The sequence below is a fragment of the Ochlerotatus camptorhynchus genome, unplaced genomic scaffold (assembly GCF_037179485.1).
Source record: "Ochlerotatus camptorhynchus isolate MF236.1 unplaced genomic scaffold, CSIRO-AGI_Acam_v1.1 ptg000330l, whole genome shotgun sequence".
Classification (NCBI taxonomy): Eukaryota; Metazoa; Arthropoda; class Insecta; order Diptera; family Culicidae; genus Ochlerotatus; species Ochlerotatus camptorhynchus.
In genome coordinates, this window is record NW_027040818.1 from 6,026,618 (window position 1) to 6,038,400 (window position 11,783).

Here is an 11,783-nt window from a genome sequence, read left to right on the forward strand (position 1 = left end):
CCATCCAGGAGAAGCCAGTTCTCTACCGTGCGTAGTTCTGGCAGACGTTTTTCGAAACCAACTACCCAACCGGCAAGTGGAAGATGAATCATGTCTGCAATATCATCATGCTACTCGGGCAATTCTACAATCTGAAAACGACCTAAAATGCCCACCGGCGGTAGTAGCAGCCGGTGGAAACTAATAATATTAAATTGGCTCACTACTTGACTAGCCTATTGGTCCCAAGCAAATTGATTAACGTACCCCATTCAAGTCGAAATTCTAGTACTACACTATGTTTGTTTTGATTCGCTATGAAAGTTTGACAGATAAAATGAGGGGTTCGTGGATTTTCCTATGTTTCGAGGGGTGCATCGATTAGCATGGGACCAGAGATAGTACCAGAGCTGAGCCAAAAAGGGGACCTTCTGGTCTTAGAGTTACCTCTATGATGTTACCATAGAGGTAACTCTAAGACCAGAAGGTCCCGATGAAACGAGCTCAACTTTTTGGCCCAGCTCTGGTACTATCTTTGGTCCAAAGCTAATCGATTCACCCCTCGAAACATAGGAAAATTCACTAACCCCTCATTTTATCTGTCAAACTTTCATAGCTAATCAAAACAAACATAGTGTAGTACTAGAATTTTGACTAGAATGGGGTACGTAATCGATTTGCTAGGGACCAATAGGCTAGTCAAGTAGCGAGCCAATTTAAAATCGTTAGTTTCGTATTGATTATTGATGTTACTGTTGCCATCGGTGATACGAACAGTTGCAAAAGAGCGTAAAGAGACCTCCACAGTCAATCAAATCCGAGTTCAGTCCATAGAATGAGCTATACGGCTGACTAATTGGTGAACCATCTATCGTACCGGGGTGTTCTGCGGGAGAAACAGCTGCGATTGCAGATACATCTGGGCGTAGGATCGTTCGGCACTGGGGTGTTTTTGACACCGTACATTATCGCTGCAATGATCCTTACCTATACAATTCTTGATAGAGCTGGAATTAGGCCGTAACAGCTTTTGTAAACAATGACTTCTCTCGATGATTTCTCGAAACTCAAGTCACCCCCACGCCAACCAACATAACCAACGGGAAGGGGAAGTCTTCCTCTACCCGATGGTGACGTTGATTTGAGTGGGCGAGCCTTGGATTTCTAGAAATCATCTAGAGAAGTCATTGTTTACAAAAGCTGTTACGCCTTAACTCCAGCTCTATCTAGAATTGACTCTCGGTCCGTTAAGTCTAGTTAATTCTGGCCTATTCTGCGGGGCGTGGTGACTTCCCTGAAACTATGGACATCTCTCAAAAGCCGTGTGGCCTTTCTGTAGCGGTTCATCCCCCAGAGAGTCTCGTCAATTATACAATCTCTTATTATGATTGGGACAATTTCGCTGGAAAATGTCACTGACAAAAAAAAATCCCTTTCCCCCTTACTTTGAAGTAAACGAAAAGTAAACCTTAGCAACGATTGGCAAAATGTCAACACAACACAGTGATGCCATTTTATATTATATTTTGTGTCGTACTTGTCATCGTGTGCCATGACGCGGCGATCAGTGTGCCACGATGTGTTTCGGCACAATGTGCAGAGTTGATTACCCCTTGCATTTTACCCATTGAGGAAATTACACATTTGTGAAATCGGTGACAGTTATTCTGAATCACCCTGTAGATTGATGAGAAAACGTAAGTTCCCCTGTATTTTTTTAAATGTTGCTCAGAAAACGAAAGAAGACTTTTAAAATCATTTGTGGTGCAAAATTTCATTAAAACAATGTTTTTTTTACAAAAAGTTCAAAAATATCTCCAAAAGTAGTTGTTCAAGGATTTTTGTTTATTGTTAAGTGTCCAACTTGAAATTTTCACAAAAGTTAGCATTGTTCATAAGCTTTTCATTGAGAGATACTAAAAATATATTGGGGGTAGAGGGTATTTTTTTTATTTAAGTTTTAAACACTTTTTTTGTGGTTTTAAAATGATGCTGAAAATCTAGTAGGTGATTGAAAAAAACTAACCAATTTGCTGTTTTAGTAAAACTTATATTGAATAGTCATTTGAAAAAAAAGATACGTTGAAAATTGGTTTCGATTCCCTAAGCTGGTGTTTCAGTTCGACAACCTTTGTGTATTTACAAAACGTAGAAATTTTAAGCACAAATTACGAATTTTAATTAAAAAGAACTGTCCAAAATATTCTTAGTTTTTTTTTAAATAAATAATTGTCATGTAAAGTACTTTTGTGAAAAATTATGTTGATATTTACAGTATTTTTTTTACTAGCCTTAGAAAAATCATTGCTTTGCTCAGATCGCACAACTTTGGTTTCTACAAAAAAAAAAGATAACTATTGACGCAAGTAAATGATTCAACCAAATTCTGAACAAAATGGAAACTCCAAATCCCACTTTTTTGCCGAATCCGAAGCATATTAATCACCAATACTGCAAATACACTCTCCTCAACCGATGACGAGTGGCACCGCGAGAGCGATTGGCTTTTTTGATACCGCTGAGAGCATTTCGAGGCTGGTCCTCTAAAAAAAAATCGTAACGAAAATGCAAGTTATGAAGAATCCTACATCGCAAATCAACCTATTAAAATTAGTCGAAATATCCAACTAGCTCATACATATTTGAAGACCTAAGGCGCTAGAAGAAATAAAAAAAAAACTATCAAATTGAATTTCCTAAATCCGTAAAACCGTTAAGACATCATTCTTCGATTGACAAAAACCTACGCGCGTGAGTTGAATTGAACGTTCCTTTGCCAACCGCACGGTTCTGTAGAAGGAAGGATCGCCTTGATTTGTTGTCGTTATCAAATGCTATGAATGTGTACAGTATACCAACCAACAAGCTATTATGACGCTACTCGTCGCCCAAGTTTTGCTCCCACTTGAAAACAAAAGTAACAAAAAATCGCAATGTAATCGCCAATTTCGTTCGTTCATCAGTGAAAAAGATAATCACAAACACACAGCCCTACCTTGAATCGCATTTACATAAAGTTATTGAAACAAAAATACAAATCAGTAAGAAAGAGAAATTAGGCATGAGCGCAAATTACACACAAAAAGAATAAAATAGATGAAGAGAAAATGCAGAAGAAGAAAAAAACTACTCAAAAAAAAACATAGTTATCGATCATTATGAGTATCTAGTCGTGAAAATGTGATGAATGTGTAAAAAAACTACTAAAACAAAAACCAAATGCAAAACTATGCAAAAATTCAGAACCATGCATGACGAAATCAATTTAGTAAAGGAAAAAAAACAATACAAGAATCTAGCATTTAGCACGAAAAGTATATAAAAGTCTAATAAAATATCGAAGAAAAACAAGAAAAAAAGAACAAGCTAAAATAATTTAATGAAAGTGAAAATGAACAAGTACATAAAGTAAAACGCTACATGTAATTGCCAAAAAAAAACAGAAAACTCATTAAGAGAGCAAATAAATTCGCATAAAAAAAACTGAAGAAAAAATAATGCAATTGTTGTTTTACTGATTACTGTTTTGTAGTGAAATCTCTTGTTGTTCTTTATATTGCGAAGTCACTTCAACGGGTAAGGAATAAATTCCCTTCGGTTTGTTTTCTTAAACGTCAAGCCTGGCTTTTTGCGACACAAGATGACGATTGTTCAATTACAATCTGAAATTATTCACCGAAAGAGACAGGATTTGATTTTTTAGAAAACGCACCATGCCCCTTAAATTAACACCATTAGGGTGGTTCTAGCAAAAAAAAGTATTTTTCTCAGAAAACTACATTTTCTTAAAATACAATGAACCAAACTTTCGGAGATAAACTAGCCCGTAGCTAAAAATAATCTCCTTAATAAAAATTAACCAAACTTTTTTGAAATTTTGCTCATTTGCAGTCAAAATAAAGATGTCTCATATGCCACTAATCATATCAGGGGTAACATTTGAAAACGGCACAAAAGCTTTTGTAAACAAAACTTGTAAGGCCCTTGGCCACTAAAATCCGTCCACTACGAAAAAAAGGTTGAAAATCCCCCAAATTTAACGCGGCCTTTGCTATACCCAAACGACGCGGGTCGCTTTTCGCTTCCAGTTTACTTAAAGCCGTAACAGTAAAAGCAACCAGTGGAAACTAACGATTAACAATTGGCTCACTACTTGACTAGCCTATTGGTCCCAAGTACATCTATAAGCGTACCCCATTCTAGTCGAAATTCTAGTACTACACTATGTTTGTTTTGATTGTCTATGAAAGTTTGACAGATAAAATAAGAGGTTCGTAGATTTTCTTATGTTTCGAGGGGTGCATCGATTGGCTTGGGACCGAAGATAGAACCAGAGCTGAACCAAAAAGATGAGCACGTTTCTTCGGGACCTTCTGGTCTTAGAGTTACCTATATGGTATAACCAACAATCAATTCGAAACCAACGATTTTAAATTGGCTCACTACTTGACTAGCCTATTGGTCCCAAACAAATCGATTAACGTACCCCATTCTAGTTGAAATTCCAGTACTACACTATGTTTGTTTTGATCCGCTATGAAAGTTTGACAGATGAAATGAGGGGTTCGAGGATTTTCCTATGTTTCGAGGGGTGCACCGATTATCTTGGGACCGAAGATAGTACCAGAGCTGAGCCAAAAAGTTGAGCTCGTTTCTTCGGGACCTTCTAGCCTTAGAGTTACCTCTATGGTTGTACCATAGAGGTAACTCTAAGACCACTGGGTCCCGAAGAAAATCATTATTATTTTTGGCTCACTCAGTACCAGAACAACGGTCCCAAGCAGTCCCAAGCTATTTCACTCACCCCTGCATGTTCTGCATGAATCCACACACCCCTGATGTTATCTGTCAAACTTTCATAGCGAATCAAAACAAACATAGTGTAGTAATAGAATTTCAACTAGAATAGGGTACGTTAATCGTTTGCTTGGGACCAATAGGCTACTAAAGTGGTGAGCCAATTTAAAATCGTTAGTTTCGTATTGATTGTTGGTTGTACTGTAGCTAGTACCTCAAATTGTACATTGTAGGTAACTCTAAGACCAGAAGGTCCCGAAGAAACGAGCTCAACTTTTTGGCTCAGCTCTGGTACTATCTTCCGTTCCAAGCTAATCGATTCACCTCTCAAAACATATGAAAATCCACTAACTCCTCATTTTATCTGTCAAACTTCCATAGCGAATCAAAACAAACATTGTGTAGTACTAGAATTTCAACTAGAATGGGGTACGTTAATCGTTTGCTTGGGACCAATAGGCTAGTCAAGTAGTGAGCCAATTTAAAATCGTTAGTTTCGTATTGATTGTTGGTACTAGCGCGGCTTTGTCTACAACCAGAGGCAGTGTATCCGATGAATCGGCGACCCTTACCGAATACCACCTGCCGGACCAGTTATTTCTGGTTCACTTTACGAAGGGCTCCACCACACTTACCAGGCTGAAGAACAACATCCTGGATCTGTTTCAGGTCATCATCTCTTGGCAGTCGTACAGACCTCAACACCGTAAAACAGAGCAAGCGGCCCCCAGCCGCCGTTCAGCCCAGCATCGCCTCGCTGCTGCAGCGGCCCAACCGAACCAAAGTCCCTCCACTGCTCCGTGGGCCAATGCTGTGTCAGGTGAGTCTGTCGGCGATTCTCCGTTTACCTCGGAGGAACTGCGCACTTGCAGGATCCGAGCTGAACAGCTTCATGCTGCCCTGTCCCTCGTTACTAAGTATGAACCGTGAAGTTATAAAGATTGAAAATTACAAGCATATCGAACTGCTTGACTTCCTTCTTCCATCGCCACCACCACCACCCCCTTGATAGCAAGTTGCTGTCCCGTTCTCATGAGATCAAAACATCCACCAAGTGCAACATCTTCGTTCACAAGCAAATCATCCTCCCCGCCATTGAGTACGGAACGCAAATCTGGGAGAACCGTGCTCAGTGCCATCACCTCAAACTCCAAAGGATTCAGAACAAGATCCTTAGGATGATCCTGAACAGTCCCCCGCGGACTCGAAATTCTGAGATCCACCGCTTGGCTGCTCTTCAGACACTAGATGAGCGGAGTACGCTCAGCCTCGAAAGGTTCAAAGACGCCTGTCTGAGATCAAATCGCCATTTCATACAAGATCATGCTAATTAGGCTAAGTTATTAGTATTTAGGTAGGATATCTAATGTCGTTTTCGTTTTTACTACACTACACCGGTGTAGTGTAAGCAGCAATAAGTGCGAGTCATTGACAGTTCATCATCATTTGTTTGTAAACAAAGGTGCAACCGATAGCTACACCCTAAATTTTTTCGGTGTTCGGCAGTGTAGCACCGGTGTAGCTACACCGCAAAAACGAAAACGACATAATTCTTTTTTTTTAATTCAAGCAAAACACACCCCAAAGGGGTATCCTGTGAACTTGTCGAAAAACGTATACACGTAAATTAGAATAACAAATTAAACAAAGATGAAATATGCCGTTCAGGCTAATCAATTGGAATGTAGGAACAATGTAAAATCATAATCAATGGAAAATAAACTTAATTTTACTACTACTGTCTCGATCATCAGTTTATTACAAGAAAAAAAAACATTCATTACAACTCGTTGCTATGATAGTACCGGTCGGTGAAGATGAACACGATTACTTTTTCAAATTTCGAACGATTTGAATGATGCTTGCCAAACCCAGCCGGGCGTAGTGGACGGCATTTTCCAACAGCAGCAAAGTATAGTAGCGAAGGTAGAAGTACTCCCTCGAATCCAAGAAGACACGAATCCAGTATATTAGACTTTGCACGGCACTAACGCTCATATTCCAGATGACGACCAACGCTTGGCGCACACGTTCAACGTTTGCAGGAGCGACCAAAGCCCCGGCAGTAACCACCATCTGATCCTTCACCTTGAGCAATGCTTCCTTCCAATCCAGATTTCTCAGCGAATTGATCCAGGTGAAAATTAGTGCTCTTACCCGGGTCATTTGTTCCATCACTCGACCACCGGGCGTTGCCAATCGATTTGTTTCAATGCTCGGCTGCGGTGGGAGAGGATTACCGCCGGAAGACGAATCCTGCTGGTCCACATGTTTGTTAACACTCGAAAGCGACTTGGACGACGAGACGACAAAGAGCTTCTTCGAAACGAGTGGCCCCTCGGATTCACAGACACGTGCGCTATCTTTGGACGTTGAGGGTTTAGCTGGTGGTACATTGCTGTCATCAGTAAGCGATCGTTGGCACCACAACTGGAACGGTATGAAGCACAAGGGACGCAAAGCGCTGGAGCTGCTGCTGCCACCGGTGGTGGAGCTGTTGGCCAGAAAGTTGTAATGGTTGACGAGCATCAACGATTTATGGGACCGCGCAAGCATGGTGGAGATATTGAGCGTGCTTGGAGCGTGAAGGAGAAACTTGTTTTTGCACACAGAATTTTATGTTTTTTTTGGGTTGAGAAGCACAACAATAGTTTTCCTTTTCGAGACTTTGGCAGTTAAACACTGAAAAGGTGGTGCTGTTGATTTCGTCATGCACACTTAGAAAATAATACCGAACTCGGTTTAATTTTCTACCGAACCTCATCGGTTATCAACGAGAAACCGAATAAATCGTTTAAAAACATTTTTTTAGGCGGATTTATAAAATCAGACCCGAATTTCGGTAAAATAGTATAAATTTGACAGATAAAAACGAAGGCTGAACCGAAAAGTACGGTAAAGTATCAACATTTACGAATTCGGTACGTGAAAACCGAGAAACTCGGTAAACTGAACCGAATATTCGCTAAAACGTGTTAAACGTCAAACGTTCCACTTGCGCTCAACTTCGCGACGGAAAATTTAACCGAAAACTCGGTTCTCTACGAGGTTCTATAAGCTGAGTCTAAAACTATTCAGCCATTTTTTCTCGAGTGTGGACGTGTGTCGGACGTGTGCAAAAATGGAAAAGGTTCTGGAGCAGCTGCAACAGGAGGATGCACGTTTGATTGACATCTTTTGTAAGTATTTGAAACTAATGCTATGATTTTATTTGCAGGAATCTTGTGCTATCGTTTGTTTTTACTGCCGTGAAAATATACAGGGTTATGTCACTGGCTTGCAAAGGCATTTTAAAAACCATTTGCATAAAAATGACTTCAAAGCCAGTGATATTTTTTTTGACTGTGCTTTTCCACGCTGTAACTCGCGTTACGGGAGTTTTTATTCGCTGAAACGGCATATAGTGGAAAAGCATCCGGCAAACTCTCGACGTTCTACCGTGGAAGAAATTTTTGATGATTGTCCTGTGGCAGGACAAGGAACATATGATGATTTATTGTTCCAGAATCAACAGAACGGTCCTAAACTCGAATCAAGTATAGATTTGGAAGAGTTAATAAAAATAATAAATATTAGCATCTGCCGCATTACATATGATGTAGGTTTACCTTACACAAAAATCAATGATTTTATAAAGCTTTGTGACGAAATAGTTCGGCACGTATCAGGGTACCTTGAGGCAGAAACTGTGAAATTTTTGAGTGCACAAGGATTTGATGTTGACACGAAGGATTCCGTAGCGTTTCTAAATACATTTAGACTATGCAATCTTTTTGACCAGGTCAGATCCTTCAAAAAGCAGACACAGTACTTGAATAAGCTTGCCGTTTCTACACCCAAGCCGAGGGATATTTTGCTTAATCGGAGACAAGATGTACGCCACATCGAATCACTTCCTAAAAAAGTTATGGTAAACGAGACCGCTTCGTACACCAGCATTATTGATTCATTGAAATTCATATTCAGAAGCCCAGAAAATCGGAAACTTTTGAATGAACCGAATCTAGAAACTTCCAGCACGCCTTGTGTAACCGAATACAGCTCATTCAGGACAGGTGAAATTTTCAAAAATAGCGAATTCTTTCAACTGTATCCTAATGCCATCAGGATCAGTGTTTACCAAGACGATGTGGAACTTGGCAACGCATTCGGTTCAAAAGCCGGGATAAATAAAGTTTCTAACTTATGTTTCAAAATACAGAATATTCCTGAGAAGTGGAATTCTTCACCACGTACAGCTTTTCCGCTTCTATTCTGTACTTCAGTAGACATAAAAAAGCATGGATTCACAAAAATTCTGGAGCCTTTCGTCGCTGACCTAAAAAAGTTGGAACAAGGCGTAACGGTTTATTACGGTTCAGAGAAATTCGTCTTAAGAGCTGTTATGACGATTTTCTGCGGCGATACACTTGCGGTTCATGACGTGTTTGGGTTACTTGGACCAAGGGCCAACTATTTTTGCCGAATTTGCCAGATTACAAGGAATCAATTTCATTCAAATCCATCCGAAGAATATCCGTTGCGATCGAAAGAATGGTATGAAGATCAACTTGCTGCAGTACAGGATGGTTTGCTGATACCGAAAGATTGTGGACTGAGTACATCAGGATGTATTTTCAATGAATTAGAGTTCTACCATACCAGTAACAACTTCTGCCTCGACAGCATGCACGACCTTGCTGAAGGGATAGTGCCCCTGACGATCCAACTAGTGCTATCAACTTTATACAAACAAAAACATTTAAAGATAACAGCAAAGTTCATAAACAATCGCATTAACACATTTCCTTTTGGTTACGCTGACCGCTGCAACAAACCTTCACCAAATTTTAAAGACGAAATGCTCGCTAACCCTGCCCAGCATAAAATCAAACAAACATCTGCACAGTCTCTTCTCTTGATAAGAGCTTTCCCGTTCCTTTATGGTCATGTTGTCTCCAAGGATTGTATGCTCATGCGTATGATCGGTCATCTAATTAATATCGTGAGGATAATTTCGTCACCAGTCGTATCTGAACACCTACTTGCACAGCTGGAAGAACATATAACATACTTTGAGGATAGTTTTTTCGAAAACTTTAAGCAGCGTATCAACAAGTTGCATCACTTGCGTCACTACGCTCTCTGCATAAGGAAGAGTGGTTCAATGAAACAATACAATTGCTTTCAATTTGAACAAACGAACAAAATAAGCAAGAATCAAGCGAATACGTGCAAAAACTTTAAGAATATTTGTTCCAGCTTGGGCAAGCGGCAATGTCAGAGAATGATAATGAACGTGCTTGATAAGCCATTCCGCGACAAGCTGACATTCAACTCTGGAACCCTAGCCTTACGTGATGACTGCCTCAGTGAACAATTTCTGTATCCACATCTGCAGTTTATCTGCAAACCAAAAACCGTCACGCTTAATGGGGTTGAGTTCAGAATGAACGCGATACTTGGATTAAAAATTCATGACAACGAGTTCTATCCGACATACGGGATTATACGAGAAATCAATGTCATCGATGGAAAAGTTTTCTTCCTAATTCGATCCTGTAAAACTGCGACGTATAATGATTTTCTAGAAGCGTACGAGATAGAAATCCTAGCCAAAGATGATTTTATGTCTATTGAAGAATGCCATACGCATTCAATATTTTCATTCTGGTCACCATACGACAGTCCGAAGAAGTACATTTCACGGCGAGTGTACAATCAAGATTATTAGTACAAGTAGTTAACAAATAACTCTGTTGGAACTTTAGAATATTTAATGGCAGTAATTCTTTTTCAGCTAAGGAAGAGATCGACAACTTACAAATGTTTCTATCACTGAACGAACATGACTTTACCAGACTCGGACTCACTACAAAAATGATCAAAACTATACAGAAGATACAAACACAGTACAGAAATTACGATGAAACTAAGAGCACGGAAGAATGGGTTGAGGACACTATGGTTGACGCTGATTATCATGAACAAGCTGATGTGTCCAGAAGGGTGATCAATGCAAACAATCCGTATGAAGGGATCATCTTGGAGCAGGTTTGAAACGTATCAATATTATATGTGGGTCATTCAATCAACGTATATTTGCTTCTATATATTCTAGAAAATCAATATTGATCGGGTATTTGATCGAACCGACAACGGAATATGCATCATGGAACTACTGAAAGAAGGTGGACGACCTAAGGAAACGATTCGAAGACAAATCACAGCACTTCTTTGCGATTGCTTGAAATCATTGTATGGAACGTAAGTAATCACTTTCTTCCTAGAAATCTATTGAACGTTATTTTGTAATTTATTAGTTTAAACGAAAACCTAGCTGACGATGTTTCTGATTAATACAAGCATAGCTAATTATTGATTTGTTTGTTTGTTTCCAGGCACGCCAGCAACTTCTACAAAAATCAGATCGCCTTGTCACTGGTTGAAACATATCCTGCACTGAGTTCGAAGAATGCCGAGATTCCACAAGTAAGTCAACAGTTTTAACTAATAGCGTTAATTATCACCAATAATTAATAAGCAATATATTGAAACTTTCTACTATGTATTTGGAAAACATTGTTTGTGCTGCAGCCGTAGTTGACATTGTTTACGAAACTTAGTGTAAAGCAAGCAATGCGAAGCGTCAAAGGCAAAGGAATTGAAATGGACAAAAAATTGGTCGAATTTCTCGCGCAACATTTGAAAAGGGAATATTATTGTTGATCGATTCTCTTCATCGTTTTTCTCTCACGAATTTTGTGGATTGTATCGCGTATTATTTGAATTAGAGTGCCTGAATTAGTAGAGCGACGTCATCTCAGTCATTTGACAAGCCTTCTGCTGGATTGAAACGGCGATTTGTATGGAAATGACACCTAATCGGTTGTTCCAATTTTGACATGTTACTCTACTAATAAAGGCGCTCTAATTTGAATGATAGCTTGATCAACAATGATAGGCGCTTTTCAAATGTTACACGAGATTAATATCGATCAATAATTAAATTACAACAATTCTCGATT